At 35.5% G+C, this 21922-nt stretch overlaps 1 protein-coding gene and 1 pseudogene across 1 annotated transcript in view; both read left to right on the plus strand.

The window, feature by feature from the left end:
• The window catches only part of SLC13A1 (solute carrier family 13 member 1), a 126201-nt gene extending 104852 nt beyond the window's left edge, over positions 1-21349 (plus strand). The window contains exon 16 of the mRNA XM_016125214.2: positions 21033-21349. The gene's annotated coding sequence lies outside the window, so the exon portion shown is untranslated. The remainder of the gene's footprint in view (positions 1-21032) is intronic.
• Positions 17443-17561, plus strand: LOC118611174 (annotated as a pseudogene).
• Positions 21350-21922: the final 573 nt, after the last annotated feature.

Consider the following 21922-nt stretch of genomic DNA (forward strand, 5'->3'; position numbering starts at 1 on the left):
AAATGTGGATATTAAGCCCGTATCAGATGTATCAGAGGCAAATACCTTCTCACATTCAATAGGTTGTCTTTTCGTTTTGTCGATGATTTCCTTTGCTGTGCAAAAACATTTTAGTTTGACATATTCCCATTTATTTATTTTTCTTGTTTTCCTTGTCTGAGAAGATATATCAGACAAAAATATTACTAAGAGCAACATAATGGAGTTTAATGCCTATGTTTTCATTTAAAAGTTTTATGGTTTCAGGTCTTGCATTTAAGTCTTTAATCAATTTTGAGTCTATTCTTGTATACAGTGTAAGAAAGTGGTCCAGTTTCTTTTTTTTTTCTTTTTGCATGTATCTGTCCAGTTTTCCTAGCACCATTTATTGAATAGATGGTTTATACTTGCCTCCTTTGTCATAGCTTAAATAACCATAGAGGTGTGGATTTATTTCTGGAATCTCAATTTTTTTTCAATTGACCTATGTGTCTGGTTTTGTGCCAGTACCATGCTTTTTTGATTACTATAGACTTGTAGCATAGCCTAGTTTGTTATCGGGTAGTATGATACTTCCAACTTTGTCCCTCTTTCTCAAGATTACAATGGCTATTCATGGTATTTTGTGTTTCCATATAACATTTAAGATTATTTGTTCTAGTTCTGTAAAAAATGCTATTGGTATTTTTATAGGGATTGCACTGAATCTATAAATTGCTTTGGGTAGTATGAATATTTTAGCAATGTTAATTCTTCCTATCCATGATAACAGTATATGCTTCCATTTATTTGTATCTTCTTCAATTTCTTTCTGCAATATCTTATAATTTCCTGAGTATAGAACTTTTACCTCCATGGTTAAATTTATTCCTAGGTACTTTTATTTTCTTTTTTGATGCAACTATATAGGGGATCATTTCTCTTTTTTCACTCCATTTTATTTATTGTTTGTTTGTTTGTTTGTTTTAATTTTAATTAGTTTCAAAAGGAGGTTGTTTCTTTGATTTCTCTTTCTCATAGTTCATTATCAGTGTGCATTATAGGAATGCAACTGATTTATTAATATTAATTTTGTATCCTGCTACTTTACTGAATTCATTTATCAGTTCTTACAGTTTTTTGGTGGAATCTTTGGATTCTCTATTTACAGCATGTCTTCTACAAATAATGATAGTTTTCTTCCTCCTTTCCAATTTGTACATTTCTAGGAATTTACCCATTTCTTTAAGATTGTCTAATTTGTTGGTACACAATTGCTTGTAATATTTCCAATGACCCTTTGTATTTCTGTGCAGTTGTCACTTTTCCTCTTTCATTTCTGATATTATATTTTTGGATACTCTCCCTTTTTTTCTGAATGAGTCTGGTTTATCAATTTTGTTAACTTTTTCGAAAAACCAACTCTTAGTTTCATAAATCTTTTGTGTTGCTTTTTCTAGACTCTATTTCAGCTTCCTTCTACTCTGGGCTTTGATTGCCATCCTTTTTCTAGTTCTTATATGTGTAAGTTTGGATCATTTATTTGAGATGTTTCCATTTCTTGAGGTAGATCTGTATTGCTATGAATTTCTCTCTTATGACTGCTTTTGCTATGTCCCAGACATTTTGGGTTGTTTTCATTTTCGTTTGTCTCAAGGTATCTTTTGATTTCTTCCTTAATCTCTTTGTTAACCCTTCATTGCTTAGTAGCATGTTATTTAGCCTCCATGTATTTGTGTATTTTTCTTTTTTTTTTGTAATTGATTTCTGTATTTTTCTTTTTTTTTTGAAATTGATTTCTAGTTTTATACCATTATGGTTAGAGAAGATGCTTGATATGATTTCAATCTTCTTAAATTTGTTGAGACTTGTTTTATGGCCTAAAATATTGTCCACCTTGGAAAATGTTCCACATGCACTTGAGAAGAATGCTTTGGGGCAAAACACTCTAAAAATATCAAATCCTTCTGGTCTTGCATATCGTGTAAGGCACTGTTTCCTTGTTGATTTTCTGTTTGAAGAATCTGTCTACTGCTGTCAATGGGGCGTTAAATTCCTGTACTATGACTGCACTACCATCAATCTCTTCCTTTATATCTGTCAATATTTGCTTTATATATTTAGGTGCTCCTATGTTGGGTGCATAAATGTTTACTACAGTTACGTCCTCCTTTTTGGAATGACCCCTTTATCATTATGCAATGTCCCTCTTTTGTCTTTCATTATAGCCTTTGTTTTAAAGTCTATTTTATCTAATATAAGTATTGCCATAAGTATTTTTTTCATTGCATTTGCATGAAATATCTTTTTCCATCCCTTTACACTCAGTCTGTATCTGTCTTTCAATCTGAAGTGAGTCCATTGTAGATAGCACATAAGTCTTGTTTTCTTATTCATTCGGCCACCCTATGTCTTCTGATTGGAGGATTTAGTCCATTTACATATAAGTGAGTATCGATAGCTACATAGTTATTGCCATTATATTATTCTTATTTATGTTTTTTTTCTTTCCTTTTTTCTTCTTAAAGAAGTCTCTTCAACATTTCTTGTAATACTAATTTGGTGGTGGTGAATTCCTTTAGCTTTTTCCTGTCTGGGAAGCTCTTTATTTCAACTTCAATTTTAATTTTCATCACTGAATATCTCACACTAGTCCCTTCCAGATGCAAAGTTTCTCTTCAGAAATCAGCTTATAGCCTATTGGGAGTGCCCTTGTAAGTAACTAGCTGCCTTTCTCTTGCTGCCCTTAGGATTCTCTTTGTCTTTAACCTTGAACATTTTACTTATGATGTGCCTTGGTGTGGGTCTGTTTGGGTGTGCCTTGTTTGGGACTCTTTGCACTTCCTGAACTTGTATGTCTATTTCCTTCACCAGGTTAGGAAAGTTTTCAGTCATTATATTCTCAAATAGGTTTTCAGTCCCTTGCTTTTTCTCTTCTTCTGGTACACTTGTGAAGAAAATGTCATGCTTGAGGTCATCCCAGAGGCCCCTTAAACTATCCTCATTCTTGTGGGTGGGGGGGGGGGCAGGGGAGAGGATTCCTTTTTTTTTTTTTTTGCTGTTCAAATTGGGTATTTTCTGCTACCTTGTCTTCCAAGTCACTGATTCAGTCCTCTGCTTTATCCAATCTACTAGTATATTCTTCATTTCGGTTGTTGTAGTCTCCATTTCTGACTGGTTCTTTTTTATGGTTTTATGACCTTTTTTATGCTTTCTGTCTTTTTGTTGAAGTTCTCACTGAGCTCATCTATTCTTCTGCTAAGTTCATTAAGCATCTTTATAACCAGTGTTTTGAACTCTGTCTCTGATAGGTTGCTTGCTTCTATTTCATTTAGTTCTTTTTATGGAATATTCTCCTGTTCTTTCATTTGGGATGTGTTTCTTTGTTTCCTCATTTTGGATGCCTCTCTGTGTTCATTTCTATGTAGTAGGTAGATCTCTTACATCTCCTAATCTTAGCATAGTGTCCTTATGTAGTAGGTGTCCTGTATGGCCCAGTGGCACAATCTTTCTGATCACCGGCACCAGGTGCTGCAGGAGTGACCCTTGTGTGGATGTGTGTGCCCTCCTATTATACTTGAGCCTTGATTGTTGTCGGCACATCAGTGAGTGGGATTGACTCTCAGGCTGACTGGCTGTTAGGATTGACCACACCCACAATGTATGAGCTGCTGTGTGGAGGCTGATCCCCTGGAGTGGCGTTTTCCCCAGTGGGTTTGCATGCCTATTTAGACTGCTCTTTGGGTGTGCCACTCGTGGGGCTAATCAGGTGGTGCTATGTTGAGGTCTAATGCTGCTGGTCTCTGGTTGTGTTGGTTCTGGAGCTTTTTGGGAAGGGCTCCCATGCAGGCCAAGGTCAGCTACTCCAGTGACCAGCCTAGGGCTACCTAGTAGGAGATATAAAGTTAGCTATGTTTGGTCACCGCCTGAGCTGAACCTGGAGGTATGTGGGTGAGACCACATGGCAAACCAAGGCCAACTGTCACCAGTACTGGCCAGGGCAGCTCAGGAAAAGGTTCAGGGCACCCCTAGGCTTGAGGTTGTCTTCTAGCTGCCTGTAAGACTCGGAAGCTGAATGAGGCAGGGTTTCAAAGAGTCACAGGGTAGGGCAACTGGTGTTCCCCAGGTTGGTGCAGATTCGGGTTGGTTCCCTGTGCTGAGCCTGTGACCACTCAGCTCACACCAAGGCCATCTGTTACCCATCTCAAAAAATACTGCAGCTCAGGCCAGGGCTACTTACATTACACTGAAAGTATCTCCCAAGGTGCATGAGAGGAGGCCTGTTGATTGCTGTAGAAGGGACCTCCTGCTGAGAGCACAGGGTGGGGCTTGTTGCCCATTAACAATCTGAAATTGCCACCAGGTGGACCAGGTGAAATTATCCAGGCCAATCCAGATTCAGATTTGTCTGTTTGGGGGAGGGCTCAACACAGGCCTGATGGTGCTTGCCTGTAGGATGCATAGGAGGAGGGCTCAACACAGGGGAAATGGTGGCTTTCCTTCTAGCCTTCACCCTGAAGCCACTGAACTCAGTCTTTCCCTGTATGTCTCTGGCGCCTCCCAAGATTCTTTTCCTCTGCCTAAAGCCCAGGTGAGTGCCTGCGAGCGAGTGAATCTATGCGCGGGCCCTTTAAAGGGACATCTGCGTTTCCAGCTGCCCTCTGTCTCATACAGACGGTCAGAATCCCCACTGATTTTCAGTCAGATTTTGTGGGGACTCCTCTTCTCAGCACCAAAATCCTGGTCTGGGGAGAACGGATGTAGTGCTGGGGCCCCTCACTCTTTAGGGTGGGGACCACAAAACTGAGATATCTGTCCTGATGCTCAACCACCACACATAGGTGTAGAACCAGCCTGATTCACATCTTTGGCCCTCCTACCAGTCTCCATGTGGCCTCTTATTTATATCCTCAGTAACAGAGGTTATGTTCAGCTAGTCTACAGATCATTGTTCAGGTTGACTGTTTCATAATTTAGTTGCAATTTTTATGTGGTCATAGGAGGAGGTGAGCACAACATTTATTAACCCCACCATCTTGATTGGAACTCCTTCATTTGGATTTTTAACTGTGCATCTTATTAGGAATTGTTTTTGATGTTAGTGTTTCATTTTTGTTAATAGCTTTATTAAAATGATTATAGAGGCCATAAAGTCCACCTAAGTGTATAACTAAATAATTTTTGGTTCACTTATAACCAAAAAAGATCAGTTGTGCAGGTCGCCAGTCAATATTCATTTCAAATGCCACTCTCAGGCAACCACTAATCTGCTTTCTGTGTCTGTGAACTAGACTTTTCTGACGTTTCATCTAAATGGAACCATGCAATATGTAGTATTTTTCATCTGGATTCTTTTACTTCACACAGTATTTTTGCTTTGTGACCATGTGTTAGTGTGTATAGTAGGTCTTCACTTTTTATTGCTGAGTAATATTGCATTGTATAGATACATAATAGGTTTTTTCTTTGATTATTTATGTTTCTTAACCCATGCTAACTTTCCATTGGTATTATCAATACTCAAACTTTTTGATTGGTATCCTTAACATTTGTCTTTTGGTGCCTGTGTTTGCAAATACCAATCAGTAATGAATACTGCTAGGGTCTACTCCTCAGGAATTATGGATGTTTCTTGCAGAGTCTCCTTTATTTTCTTCCCTTTGATGCTACTGTTTCTCAGAATAACCAAGCAGATTTAACATTTACATCTAGCAAATTTGTTTAATATTTCTGTCACATGGATATACCTCTTCCTAGTTTCTAACACAGTTATATATTTTAATGCTATTTTATGTTCCCTTGATCTTTTTGATGGAAATCTAAGAATATGTGAGAAAGATGCCTTGGCCTACTTCTCCCACCCACCTTTACATGGAAGCCTTGTATATAACACTTCAATTCCTAGAACAAGTCAGATTCTAATCATATTTAAATAGTTTCATTATAGGTTTTTCCCACCTTTGTGCACCTGTTAAAACACCTTTATAGGTTTAAGTACTGCAGGAACAGATTTTCATTGTCCTTTATAAATATGTGTCTTGCTGGAAATAGACACTGTTCAAGCCAAGGCGTGCTGTAGAGATGGAAACAGAAAATCTGTTTGAACAAAATATTCCCAGCAAAATTATTTGTATGGACTTTATCTTTGTGAAAGTATGACCTTGTTATCTTGGCAGGGACAGCAGGACCTGCAGTGGTGGCTTCCTGACTATCTCACCGTCTGGCAACTACTAACTGCAGGAAACCTTAGTCATTGTGCGAAATGTCAGCATGAATCTTTAGCCCCATCATTTCCAGTAGACTTTAGAAATCCTATTTGTCTGAGCCATCTCACCACTCACTAGCCCCTCTGCCCTGTGGACACCCTAACTCAAAAACCCACAGCTGCCTCTTAAGAAGGGAGAGTTATATTGGGGAGTGGCAAAAAGGATGCTCCTAAAGAGAGAACTTAACGCTATTCACTTTTTAAATGTTGAGATCTAAGAGATCAAAGAGCAAACCAGTAGAGGATTTTTTTGATGGGAGGGGGCGGGGCGGCAGGGGAGCTAACTCTACAAAAGAAATAACCATGTACAGGACTGTTAGTTCCTTGAGGGCAAGAATCACATAGATCAAGTAAAATGTTGTGTTCCAGGGTCTACCATCCTGTTTGGCATACAGCACATGCTTAAATGAATGAATAAATTACTTTACTATTTTCTCTTTTGTAGTTTCTCTTCAATTCACTAGCTTAATAATACCTTTGAAACCTAACTCAATAAAAAATGTTTTATTGGACACAGTTTTTAATGATTACAAGTACAATTTTTTCCTTAATTTAATGTCTACCAAATAAAAGTAAAAAAAGACATTCAAAGAGTAAAACAAACACTTTTAAAGTCTACCCTATTTTAAATGGTATGTTAAGTAAGTTCCATTGTATGTAACACTTGAGTTTTTTGAAGCATTTTATTGTTATATTTAATACAATATTAACATTAATGTTAGTATTTAATATAATTAATGTATTAAATATTAATGCTTAATATAATTTTTAAATTATATAGTTTTTAAAAATGTGAAATAAGCATACCAAATCATACCTCCTTTTTCTGTTGTGGATCATGAGATAAAGAGTTGAAGTAGTCCAAACTGATAACCTTAAAACCCCAAGCGTCTTATACTGAGTTCAGAATAATCCGTTGTTAATTATTGATGACAGATTTTTTTTTGATACCTACTATGTTTCTGGTTCCTCTCCAGAAACACAAGTTAAAACATGTCCAAAAGAAACAAACAAAACTACACTAAATGAAAGTGATGCTAATAAAATAAAAATACCAATAAAAAGTGTCTAGCTCCAATGTATCTGATTTGAGACTTTGCTACTTTATTATTTTTGTGTGAACCCTATTTTACCAACTAGATTATGATTTTCTAGATCAGTGCTGTCTAATATAAATACAGTATAAGCTATCTGTGCAATTTTAAGTTTTTTACTAATGTAGCTTAAAGAGATAAAAAGAAACAGTTGAAATTAAGTTCTATAATATAAATTATTTAATCCAAAAATATTATCATTTGATCATGTTACACTATCCACATTTTAAGTTCTCAATAGACAATATGATCCTGATTAGAGTATTGGGTATTACAGATCTAGACGGTTAAACATGGCAGAGACTGTGCCATATTCAGATGTATATTCCCTCTTGCCCAACACAGCCAGTACTCAATAAACATTGAATGACTAAGCATTCAATAAGTAATCAATGAATTGTTGAATTAATAGCTGAAAGAATATTCTGCTTGAGGTCACTGCCTTCCTTGAATTTTTAAAATTTTCATCAAGTTTGATGACTTTTGTTTATTGTTTTCAAATATTTTCTTCTAAAGAAAATATTCTCACTCTTTTCCTATCTTTTGCTATTAAGTAGCATGTATATTAGACTACTCAATATTGTCCCACATATTTCCAAATCACAGTTCATTTTTCTCCAATCTTTTTCTCTGTATTTTCCTCACTAGAAAAGTATATTTTAGAGATCACTAATGCATTCTTCCACTCTCAAATCTGTTTTCAATTTAGTTACCATACTTTTCAGTTTTAGAATTTGCAATTTTTTTTATAGGTTCCATTTCCTTGCTGAGACTTATTTCTTCACTTATGAAAAAAATATTTTATTTAGTTATTCGAACATATTTTCCATACATTTTTGTAATCTTACTTGAAAATAAATCCAACATGCTGGCTGTCTTGGAGAGGGGAGGTTGTGTTGATGCCTTTTTCTTGACTGTGAGTGTTCTGCTTCTCTACATGAGTAATAATTTTTTATTGTATACTGGGCTTCAAGGATGCTACATCATAGAGACTCAGGATTTTGTTATCTTCCTGTGAATAGGTAATTCATTTATAGGCTTATCACCTTGTACTTGAATAGGATTGCTTTTACATTTTGTTTGTCATAGACCTAGAGTACCCAAAGTGTCTCCCAGGCCCCTCTAATTTGATGAGTCTGAAACTCCAAAGTCTGCCTCCTGATTCCACTCTTTCTACCCTGTGGAACATTTCTGTGCAACATCTAGGACTTACTTCTTAAACTATAAATGAGAACATATCACTCTCCTGCTTAAAACTCTCAAGCAACTTCTAAAGGCTGAGAGAATAGAATCCTTCCTCTTTATAATGTCCTACAAAACTTGAGTTTTGAGTGATTTGACTTTTCCTTCTTCTTGAACATCAACTCTTCAACTTTCTCAGTCATTTTTTTCTCTCCAGGACCTTCTTTTAGGTCCTTAAAAAGGCCGAGCTCATTGCTGCCTGATACTTTTTGTTCATCTATTTCCTCTAGATACTTGTATGAATAAACTGTTATTCAGAATTCAAGTAAAATTTTGTTCTGTAAGGTCCTGCCTAACCTGCCTAGCTCAGTTCAGGCATTCTCAGTTACATTGCTCAATTTTAATTTCTTCATAGAAATTATTATTTATATCTGGAATTAATTTGTTTTACTATTTCTTTGTTTATTTTGTGGCCCCCCAAATTTGAATATAGATTCCAAAAGGAGAGAGATTTTATCTGACTTATATTTCTAGCACCCAGAACAGTATCTGAATTATCATAAGTGCTCAGTGAATATTTGTTGAAAAAAATGAATAAATAAATAAATGCTCTTCTGTCACCTTGAAAATTACCCATACTTTAGATATATATTAGGCAGTATAATATTACATGTAGCAAAGTATACAAACATTTATTATGGTGTACCTGCACAGTACCCATAGGTATGAATATATGTATATATTTTTTATATTTGAATGTTTGTGTCTATGTGTCTGTTTAGAACTGGCATAAAAATGAGCCTATACCAAGATGGGAAAACTATTTACTACCCAAAAAACCAACACAGCAACATCAGAATTTAATTCTCTCTGCCCACCGTGCCACAGGTCTTTGTTCTAAGAGAGGATGGCAGGGTGTTTACCTTTTTAACCCTCATAATTGCACTCTGCCATTAGTTGTTCTTCCTCACTGTAGCTCAAAGAAGTTGGGACTGAATGTTTCCCTCTCTGGTGTCTAGGTATTTCTGGATTTACTTCCGAATGTCTCAGTCATGATGAGGTACACAGAGTGCCAAGGGTCTCATACCGAGGTCAACAATCTCATTTGGGAAACATTCTGCTATTGGGAAAGCAAATTTGAGTGTGCATGTTATGACCCAGTTGCCTGATAGTTGGGAGGTACTGACTCAAGGTAAAGATTTTTCCTCTCTGCTCGCTCAGACCTAGCTGGTTGAGGATCTGGCTTCAGTGGCCTGGTTTGTGCCGACCTCACCTCCGGGCCCTGAAGTTCACACTGAAGCTCTAGTCAGAGTGTCTCTGTATAGTCTGAGGCATTACTGTTTTATTTTTATACTTCATGAGCGGTTTTACCAATAGCAAGAATTTAGGAGTTCTGAGGAATATCTGCATTTGGTAGGAACTCCTGGCCATCTTTGAAACCTGCATTGGTTTAACATTTCAGTTTCACTAAACTGTACTGCACATCTGGCTTGTTGGACCCTTACCAATGTTCCCTAAGCCTAAACCCATTGGTAGGACATGTACTGACCTTTCTGTCTACATGAAGGTATGACCTCAACATGTAGCCTAGGAACTACACCTCTTTATCTTCTTTCTGTGACTGATGGGTGTTCTGCTACAAAAATTAATGTGGACAAAAATATTTCCTAATGCTGCATCCTTACGACTATCTTGTTAACCCAAGTCCCTGCTTAGCCCAAGTCCTACAAACCCTGTTATAATTCAATGCATTTTCTAACCATGAGATAATGTTCTCTTCCCTCATCCCTGACACAGTGATATATGTGAAACTCTTGGTGGCAGCTTACAGTAGTGTTACCCAAATGTACTCAATCTTCGTAGCCCAGTCACCCTGAGACCTGATCTCAGCTACTGCGAAGATTTCGGTCTAAATATGAGTGTCGGAGACCTCAGCACACTTTCAGAGAAGAACTCTAATATCTAAATAAATAGTGTCTGAGAAGAAAAGATAAAAATTTATTTCCAGCCTGCAAGTTTGATATAGAGTTTCTTATACACTTTCATTCTGGGTATCTCATGTAACACTGCCTGCATCAGCTGCGTGTGAGGGGTAGTGGGGAAGGGGATAGCCTAGAAAATGGAAATATGGCTTTTGTGAGTACTCACAAACCAATGAGATCATCGACCAGAGACAAGGATTTACCAGATCTCCTTCTTGACATATCAGTGTACAGTCCAACCCAAGATTTCCCAACCCTCAGGAATTGCTGTAGGATCCGCAGTGGAAGATGAGCCTTCAACCAAAAAAAGAACAAAATTTGTAAAACCATTACATTTTAAAAGATATTCAAGTATGCATTAAGGAGAATTAAGATAATCAGAAGAACGATAATGAGATTGCCACCGAAGCTGTATGAAGATGTTTTCTTAATTATTCAAGAGAATAAACTATTAAGGATATTTTTAATTAAGTTTTTAACTTTGAGAAAATGTGACAAAGTTCTGTTGATTGCAAGGAGGTTGTTTTCTTCTAATACATCAAGTTCCAGATGTTACATTCTCACAGTAGTTATAATACATATTTCAGACCAGCTTCCATACTCTCTCTCTTAGTCTAAGATGTTTGCCTTCCATTCTTCTAAAACCATAAATCATGCATCCTGGAAAATGAGACGTGAGAGTACCAGTTCAACCAGAGTTGCAGGTAGAGACAAATCAAACAATGAATCTTAGATCTTAATATGACCACGATAAATCGTCACTTGGGGACTCAGCATGGTGATGCATCAGGAAAATACTCATACACAACCCAGAGGTTTGTTTAAATATTTTCTCTTTCTCCTCAAATTTCTACTCTTGGATAAAGCTGGTCAAAAATTGACCCTTTCTCTCTTTTCACACAATCCTTTTGAAGACTTGATCTTTCACATTTGCTTTCTTCCTTTTCAGGGCTCCCCTTTCCAGCCCCAGGCAGTCTATGAGCCAAACCCCTGCATTAGGGTTTCACTTAGGGAGGAGAAAGTGTCCTGCTTAGCCTGGTTTTCAAGAGAGAGAGAGACAGAGAGACAGAGAAACAGAGGGAGAAGGGAAGGGAAAGGAAGGGAAGGAGAAAGGGAAGGAGGGAGGAAAAAAGGAAAAGGAAATAAAAAACAGAAAGGAAAGAAAAAAGAAAACAGCCTCCTTGGAATTCCTTAACTTGAGCTTATGAAGCAGAGTTTAGATTTTGGCCATCTTGAGTCAAGTGCAAAGGGTCTTACTTTTCAGGCAATATGGAGAAGCCCAATACCTCTCTGCCTTGAGGCCACCTGATAGTCCTGACAGAATATTTTCTCCTCACTCAATTGTACTTTGTAGCAGCATATTTGTAAAGTAACTCTTTCTTCTCTTCTCTTCTCTCCTCTCCTCTCCTCTCCCCTTTTCTCTTCTCTTCTCTCTCTCCCTCTTTCTCTCTCATATCTGCTTCTGGTTCTTAACAACCACTTGGTACCCCATTTTTGTATGATAAGTTGGAGGTGCTGGCATCAGAATAGTCACTCAACTGTGATGATGTCCCGAGATCCTACCCTTCCCCTTTTGTCTGTAGATAAGGCCTTATCACTGAGTTAACCTCAGCACATCTCTTCCTTGAAATCTTAATAATTTCAGGTCACTATTGTTCACATAAAAATATCTAGGATACTCTCAGTCTCTAGTTTTTGTTTTTGTTTTTTAGTATATAAAACCACTTTAATTTTATCCAGAACAGTTCCAAAAATTAATCAGAAAGTAAATGAATTATCCTGAAAACAGTTTTGATATTTCATAATATGATTTTTAAAACCTTAAGGGTATGGTATAGGTTTCTCTAAAGAAGCAAGAAAGTAATTTTCTCTCGATTCCAACAGTTTTTAAATTTAATTCTTTAAGAAATTTTAGACTCCCTGGGGCAGGGGTGGGGGGAAAGAGTTATAACACTTTTATTTAAAGTTTCCATATTAGTAAAAAAAAAAAAAAAAAAAAAGACTAATCTAACTTTCTTATTTCCTGATTTTTTTTTTTATAAATTGCCCTTTATATTAAATGAAAACTATGTAAGAAAAAAATCAAAAGAGGTAGAAACTAGCTCACCTACTTTTCTTTCTAGAGCATACATTTTTAGTGCCTTACACCATATCTTTTCTGTTACGGATTATTTTTAACAAAAGGTTTTTAATTTGAAGTATAAGTCAAGATAGGCTATGAACTATTTTCACTCTTAGATTACACATGGATAGACTTCCAAAGCACTTATAGTATTTAAACAACTAGTATTTAAATGGAAATTTTTCAATAATACAATATAATGCTATTATTAATAGCTATTATTTAAACATCAACATATGACATACTCTTATCACATCTCACAGTCAGTGATTAGCCATTTTGGAGGAAAAGTATGTCCCTGTATGTTGCCTTTGATTTACAAATTTTCCACAGATTGTTTTTAATTATATTTGTTCCAAATTTCTGTTTAAATGAAATTGTCTCAGAAACTAGAGTAACTAAAATTAACAGATGCCTGTTTGAAATGGAACCTGGCAAAAGCAGTGTCTGTTCACTGTGCCTGTTAAATCTATTGAACTCAGTACCATACATTAGAGTCACCAGAGATTTCTTTTATATTAAGTCAAAAAGCTAAGAGATTTTTATTTAATTGGGCTAGAGTTGTACTTCTAAAAAGAGCCAAGATTTGAACCATTGATTTTCTCTAAAAGAGAAAATCGAAGTGTCAGAGGAAATCATAGGAACAGGATTCCGTTTGTACATTAGTTTATATCTTTTTATTCCATGAAGAATTTATAATTAAGTAGTGATGTAAAAATCCCTTATCTCCTATCATATGTTTGCTATTCTTACATATTTTCTTAAATTTGGTCTACCCAAATTCATGTGGGGCCTTTATTTTTGAGCCAAGCATATTGGGGACACAAACTTAGAGAAACTAAGAATGAGTCATCTTAATTTAGAAATGAAGCTCACAGACAAGTTTCTTTATATGAAGATGTGGACCAGAACTTTTTATATTGTCGTCTCAGGACTTCACTCACCCAGGAGGGTCTAAAAACTATGTAGGGTGACATGCCACAAAAAAAAACACTATGCTTCTATTTTTAAAATCTAAAGTTTGGTAAGATGTTGTCCAATCTTCTGCCGATGCAAAAGATGGTAGAGATCTTGAAAAGCCTGAGCTCCTAACCATGCTGGGAGATGCAAAAGGCCTGGCCAAAATTATCACAGCCCTCCTTCTCTGCTTCCCAAACTATTTGAGTTCAGCAGCATTTAGCTCATGCAAAGGACGGACACATTTATAGCAGCTTCCCCCACGCCTGGCACATAATAGATGTTCTGTAAATATTTTTGGAAAATGATCAGAAAAATGAGAAATAATAAAATACTTAAATCTACAGGAAAAGAAGTCTTTCAAGCGTTAGATAAAAGCCCACTGATTTACAATGATGAAGAAATAATGTTTTCTAATTTAACAAACTTGGTCATCTGTGTCTCTAGATTTCAGAAAACAACCTTTTAGAAAGATCAACCGGACTCTTGTTAGAGCTGATGCTGAGAAAAAATAACTAATAAAAGACCTACGCCTAGAAAAATAGGGTCTTGCGTTCGTAGTAAAACTAGAAAAATTTAAATTTATCACTGGGTTCCATAACAGAAGTTATATTTTGTTCAGCATACTGTACTTAAAAGGCCAAGAAAATATCTAATTTACATTTTAAAAATATGACTTAAATATCTAAAAGACTTAAATATAACAGTGAATTATTAATTAAGGCCTTAAATATTATAAAATTTTAATTATGGCAAATAATTTATTTTCTGATAAAATTATATAGATGAAATGATGGTCTTTTTTTTTTTTTCTACATGAATTTAAAACTCCTTGTCCTAGAGCAGGTGTGTATTCTTCATTCCCAGTAAAACCCAGTCATTGCCACACTTCTTCCTGTTACCATTCTAGCAGTGGATTGAATGCGAGTCAATGTTAGCTACCAACTCCTGAGGGCTTCTAAAGCTTGCATGCTGACTCTGTAATTAAAAGCCTATGCGAGGAAGCAACTGTCAGCTCAAGCCTTCCTTCCTACTGTTAAATGTCTGTCGACTCAAGGATTTATTATTTTTTTAATATGAGAAAATGTCAGTTGCCATCTGAAATAAATTTTTGATGATTCAAGCAAACATTGAATGCCTGATGGTTAAATAAGAAAAATACAAAAAATACAGCATTGATTTGAAAGCAGTTCCTTTCACAATGGGAAAAAGGATCTACCAAAGAACTCAGATCATAAATGTTACATATTCCTATTTTGTAAATGAAGGAATAATACACACATATATATATATGCATGCGTGTGTGTGTGTGTGTGTGTGTGTGTGTGTATGTTTTAGGGTTAGTACTTTGTAGTAGAAGAGCCTAGAATAGTAAAAACACAGAATCTCTTATTATTACATACCCTCCCGTAACATGAAAACATTTTTAGTAAGAAAATACCATAAAGTTTAGTTACAAAGATGATATTTATTCATCATGAGCTTTAACACTTGATCAAACAACAGTATGCCTATCCTGATTTCATTCTAAAAACACAGGCTAATATATTTTAATTCAGAAAAAATTGTTAGCTGACATGTTATGAATATATGGCCGTGGTGATATTTCTTTACCAAATTCATTCATGTGTTTAAGTATGCCTTATCTACATTTATTTATAAACGCCCAACTTATCATTTTGATGGAGACAGAATAATGGTAATAGTTCATTTCACTCTCGTCAATCCATCAACTAAATCTTCCACCACACAGATTCCCATCAATTACTTCTGGGAGTCCCATGAATAACATATGTTCTAAAACAACTCTAATTTTGTAAGACTTCGCTGCTTCTTTGTCATATTTCTTCCCCTCGAAGTCTTTCCTGGAAAGAACCAAGTAGGGCCCTGGACGCTAACATTCTCATGGTGCTGCGGCTCTGCCATTTTCACCTGTTCTTCCTGAAAATAGGTGATTCTCTTTTTGTGCATGTTCCTTCTCCCAAGAAGTTTTGGCTGGAGACTTACAGCATGCTATTCTTTCCGCTTCCTCCTTTTCTTTTCTGTCCTACCTGAGCTCTTCTGGCTCTGGAGACTTCTTCCTCTGTTGTTGTAAACAAGCCTCATGTAAAGCAACTCATCTAGATCAATCCCTTAGGATCTGCCCAAAAGAACTTGTTCGAACCTTAAGTCACAAGGAGGTTAAACTGTGCATAATAATTCTTTCAACAAGCATTTGTTGAGACTTTTCAAAATGTCCATTGCATCACTTTAAAAAGCTATATGGAATGAATAAAATTGACTGGATGCTAAGACAGATAAGCACACTAAAGTAAGAGAAACATTATGCTTAGAAACTATATTAGAAATACATATAGATTATTTCTAAACTAGATGAGTAGCAGTAGCAGTATATGCCAGATTATATCCAGTTGCTACTTTTATGGATTGCTTCTAGATGACTTTCATCACAAACAGCAACAATTCCACCTTGATGTCATAGTTTTATGAATGTATCTAGCTGTCTATTTGAGAAGTATACTCAATGAATTCAGTTAATAGCTAATACCTCTCTAAAATTACTCAATTGCTAAAGAAGGTGGCAGATACTAAGTTTTTATTTGCAGGCTGAAATAAACTATTACATTTTGACCCCACAAAGCAAGAAGTAGGAATTACTAAAGATTGTAATCTCTTTCTTATACAATGAATAAAAATGTTTTAGACCTCCTGCCATATTAAAGAAACTATAGTAAGTATTTTGATGCATTACAAAAATTAAAATGGAGTCACTAACCTAAAGATACTTATCATCTATTTAGGAAGGAAAACTTTATACACACACACATACACACACACACACACACATGTATATAGATATATACTATATCTCAAGTTTATAGAATTGATAAAGCTATGGAAATTTAGAGCTTTTAAAAAAATATGTACATCCTCCTAATATAAGAGCATAAACCCTTATTAGTAACTCTTCGGAGATAGTCTGTGATCTTAATCTTTTGCCACATTTCTATGTAGCTTATTGACACTGACTAGTTGAGAACTTGTCCTGGATATATGAATTTAATTCTTTTCCAACTAAGAACACAGTTTCTTTGAAATACATTCCTACTTGCCTGTTTGTTTGTTTAATATGTAATGAATATACTTGGGATATTATTCAAAAGGTAAGATACATAAACAGTGAAAGATATATCTGAATCTTTTTTCTCTTCTTTGGTTACCAGGTCCCCCTCTCCTGAGCCAGTACTTTTACCAGTTTCTTGTGTATCTTTCTAGAGAAATATTAAGCTTTTACAAACTATACATAAATAGTTTGCTTTTTCATAAAAATAGCATTCTATGCACACTTTTGTACCAGTTTAATCCACCAAATACTATAACAATGTTATGATATTTATGTTTCCATATCAGCCCTTATAAAAAGTGAATATGCTATAATGCATTTAATCAGTTCTCTACTGGGCATTTGTTTCCCAGATCTTAGTAGTATAAGCAATGCTTTACATAAAGGGACATGCATTTTAAATTTTGATAGATACAGTCAATTTCCCTTCAGCAAAAAATTTCTTTAATGGAAATCACTTATGAGAACATCATATCCATGGAAGATGTTTCTACCTTGATATAATGAAGCTTCTTGTTCTTTAGAGATGTGAATGTGCTCGTCTCAATGAGAAGTAGCACTTAGAATGTAGCACATTCTTTCGAAATTACAAAAAGAATGCAAGGAGGATGGAAAGTTATTTGCTCCCATCTATTCCATAAAAATTCATTAACCCAGTGTGCAGATGTTTCTATGGATTAAATTGTTCTTGCTTTTACTCTGATTTCTAGAGTCATTGTCATTCTTGGGATGAGCCGAAGATTTTAAAATATTTTTAAGTCTATAGCCATGCTACCCTGAACAAGCCCAATCTCATCTGATCTCAGAAGCTAATCAGGGTTGAGCCTGGTTATTACTTGGATGGGAGACCACCTAAGAAGACCAGGTGCTGTAGGTATAAAAAGTGAAAAATAAAAAAATAAGGAATTGTAAGCCAACAAGTTCTTTGCAATCTGTTAGGTCAACCGAGGGTTGCCTTGCCTTAAAAAACAATAATTAATTTAATTTAATACTTTTCAATAATTTTTATAAAGTGTCAATAGTAAAGGTCATGGGTTTTAACAGATACCAAATACCAGGGATATATATAATATAGATCTTCAAGCAAGCTGAACATTCATTTTCCCAAATGAGAGCCAAGTAATTTAAAGCCTTACATTTTAAAGCTTTAAAGCTATATCTATACCCAGAGAGATAAAGCCAAAATAACTCAAGAACTATGTCAAATGTAACATTCATCTTTAAAATTAGCCATAGTCCATAGAGTATAACAGTTGGGGGACACATTTGGGGGACACATTTGAGGGCTTTTATTTTTAACTAGCACCCTTAAGCAGGGTAAACTTGTACATTTTCAGCCTGTAGGATCTATAAATATGGCCTAACGATTTTTCTGAACATTTCCCCAAAGTATTTTATATTTTTAAGTCAACAAACAATATTTGACAAATATTTATTGAGTATCATGAGTCAGGCATGGCTATAAATAGATATTGGGTACAACAATTAGTGTTACATGACCCCTGACTTCTGTTAATCCATCGTCTCATACAGGGAGAGTAATATGTCAATTAAAAAGGCAGTAAAGTGTTACAGAAGTGTTAACAAGAACTAATGGATATACAAACGAAAAGATCAATTATATCTGAGGCAGAAGAAAAGGCTTCAGAAAGGAGACAATGGTTCAATTGAATTTGAAAAGATTAGTTGATATTTAATATGTACATTGGAGATGGGGATGATATGAGAAAGCGGAGGCCAGGAGGATGAAAAAAATTGACAATTCCATGAAAAAAATTCAGAATTACCAGAGATAGGTATAGATATAGGTATTACATGCACAAAAACACATATATGTGTGTATATACATACACATGTATTTATACATCTTATGTGTATGATCTATATAATACAACATATATACAATTGTGCATGTGTGTATATATATGTATATATATAACCATGGGTTGAAAAGGGTAAGAGATAAAATCATGGAGGGTGATGGAAGGAGCAGAAAAATAATGCAGCTTGAGATGACTTTGGAAGGGAAAGCAAAGACTGGATCCTGCCAGAGCTTTGTATGACATGTTAAGATATTTTGACTTTGTATCTTCTAAGCCAAAGTTTCCTACCAAACAGTGCACCACATTTGGCTGGCATGCTAAATCTGTTAGATACACATTCACGAATAACTCAGCTCTCAGGTGGCTGAGGGTACAATAAAAGTTCTTAGGGTGGTCATGCCAGACACGTAATCTCATCCGTTTACCTCCAAATACATATTATTTTCTATGTATGTCATGATAAGGGGAAAAGTAGAGACATACTCCTTCAGTCAGAAGAAGTTTAAATTCAAGTTAATCTGGGGAATTACAGGCAGTTTAGAAGGATCACTAAGAACTGCATAAGAGATAAAGAAGGTTTTAAAAGCCAAGTTCAGAGTTGAGAATTGATAACAAGAAGGTACAATTAGTACCTCCACGGAGGTAAAAAGATGGCACCACATTTTAGCTTCTTCGACTAAGAGCATAATGATGCCTGTCACTGAGTTTAAGATTTTTGTGAGAAGAATGAATTGTTAGAGTACTTGCATATCAAATGTCAAATGTCAGTGGAACATGTAAGACACATATGGGATGCCAGTAGAAATATCGAATACTACCACCGGGTATACGTGTACCTAAAAAATCAACTAATAGATACTACAGTGATCTTGTTCCTGTTAGAAACTACCCTGATTGTGAATAATAAATACATGAAAAAGTGGATTAAACAAGATAGAGATCCTTTTTCCGTGTAGCATGACCAGTCTAGAGCTGGGTATCCCAGGACTTGACACATCAGGTTCTGATCGATGAGCCCGGGGACCTGGAGTTTTTCCACTGTACTACGCTTTCTGGTGGTTTCTAGCCTTTAAGTCACCACAAGACAGAAAATGATTTCTGGAATTCTAGCCGAAACAGCCACATTCCATGAAGGAAAAAGGAGTGAGAGGAGAAGACAAAGGGCACGTGTCATCTGAAGTTATTCTTTTAAAATTTCAGAGATCTTATCCAATAACTTCTACCTTTACCTGGGCGATCAAATCTGTGAAGCTGTCTTTACCTGCAAGGGAGACTGAGAATGTGGTTTCTTAGCTGGGCAAATGGCTATCCCAACTAAATCAAAGTTCTATCAAAAAAGGAAAAAGCAAAATTAGTATTGACTGAATTACCAGTAGTCCCTGGCACTCAACCTACACAGATTAAAAGGGGAGGAGGGCATCGTTTGAATTCTTACTTTAAAAAGATGCTACTCCACAATTATATAATTCTTTATTTGTACTTTTCAAAGCAGTTTCCCATACACTATCTCATTTCCTGCTCATATCAACCCAGTGAAATAGGTGAGAAGTAATGCTTTCTCATTTTTTTAAATTAAATTTATTGAGGTGACATTGGTTAATAAAAGTATATAGGTTTCAAGTGTAGAATTCAATAATACATCATCTGTATGTTTCATTGTGTATTCGCCACCCAAAATAAAATCTTCCATCACCATATATTTAACTCCCTTTACCCTTATTTATCTCCTTCCTTTCTCCTTTTCCCTCTGGTAACCACTAAACTGTTGTCTGTGTCTGTGAGTTTTTGTTTGTTTGTCTTGTTCATTTGTTGATTTCAGTTTTACATCCCACATATGAGTGAAATCATATGGTTATGAACTTTTTCTGTCTGAGTTATTTTGCTTAGCTTGATAATCTCAAAATCCATTCATATTGTCTCAGTTATTTTAAAGTAGCAACAGAAAAAGAAGAGATTGTAGGCAGCAAAAATAAAACAAAAAGCCGAATTTTATAAGATTAGCACTTTTGCCTAGTAGTAATGGACAAGACTAATTGGTTTTTAACTGAATTGACATTTTTAATATTAAGTAAGCCCAGTTTTTCCATCCTTCTGAAGGTACAGGAAATTACAGCAGTTTATTTCCAAGGTGACATCAACTTTAAAACAAGTCTACATTAGACTAAATAATTCAAGAGCCAATATGAGGATGGCATCACAAGGTTCTTTGAAATGGATGCTCATCACATATGTTAGGGTTAAGATAATGTCAGGAAAATTGATGATCAGTTTGTTTCCTCTCACTCCTTTGTTCCCAGATACTACTTACTGTGATGGGGAGGGGATTTTAGTAAAGCGGAGACTTTGTTTATTTCCTTGTTTATTTCTTTGTTTATTTCCTTGTTTACTATGAAACATACTTGAATGTGTATACTGTAGATAGTCCATTTGTAGATACTGGGAAAAAGCAGCCTCTTGCCTTAAGGGATGTTGAGAGCCTGTCACTGGCCATGGGAACTGTCATTCACACTTCACCCTTACCTCAGAGACACTGAAACTTGCCACCAGAATGAAGTTGGACCTTGCAGGGGAGACAGAGGCTAAAGAAGAGGAGAATCTGAAAGAAGAAAAGAAGAAGAGACTGGAAAAAAGAAGATACTGTCACAGGAGGCAGCTTTTGTATGTACAGAAAGACAATGTAAAGAGAAAGTTTCATCTACCTGTGGGCTTTCATTTGCATCTGAATCAGCTAGCTACGAATTTGTTTTCTTTTCCTTATGGACTATACCCAAATTCATTTCTAGATGTTGTAAACATGAGTAAATCCACTGATCAAAATAAAATAAATTGTTGAAAATACTCCAAATATTAGTTGTGTCATAAAACTTACAGCACCCTGTTATCTTTAGTTATTAATGCCTCCTTATTATATAGCTGAGTATACCATATGGAAGTAGAAGCACTGATATCATATATATATATATATATATATATATATATATATATATAGAGAGAGAGAGAGAGAGAGAGAGAGAGAGAGAGAGAGAGAGAGAGTTTTTACAAGTACAAATTTCACTCGAAGGAGAGAAAGAAAAAGGCAGAATATGTTATCTTCCACATAGACTCAGGACCCGGGTTCTTTTTGGTTTGCCACATGTTAGCAGTATGAATCTCCACATCTGAGGTTACAGTCAAATTATTGTGCTACCTCTGAAATTAAAGATTCTCATCAACTGATCATTAAATTAAAATCTCAGTATAGCTGGGCTAGATCTTTAAACAAATCAAGACTTGAACACATGACAACATAATGTCACAAGATGAGAAACAAAACTAGAATATTCTGTGCTATCTTGCTGAGATTAGAACTCAGATATCTTCTCCATAATTTTTAAGAAGTTTGCCAGTATTAATGGAAGAAAGTTAGAGAATGTTA

This window comes from Rousettus aegyptiacus, unplaced genomic scaffold, assembly GCF_014176215.1.
Source record: "Rousettus aegyptiacus isolate mRouAeg1 unplaced genomic scaffold, mRouAeg1.p scaffold_m13_p_13, whole genome shotgun sequence".
Lineage (NCBI taxonomy): Eukaryota > Metazoa > Chordata > Mammalia > Chiroptera > Pteropodidae > Rousettus > Rousettus aegyptiacus.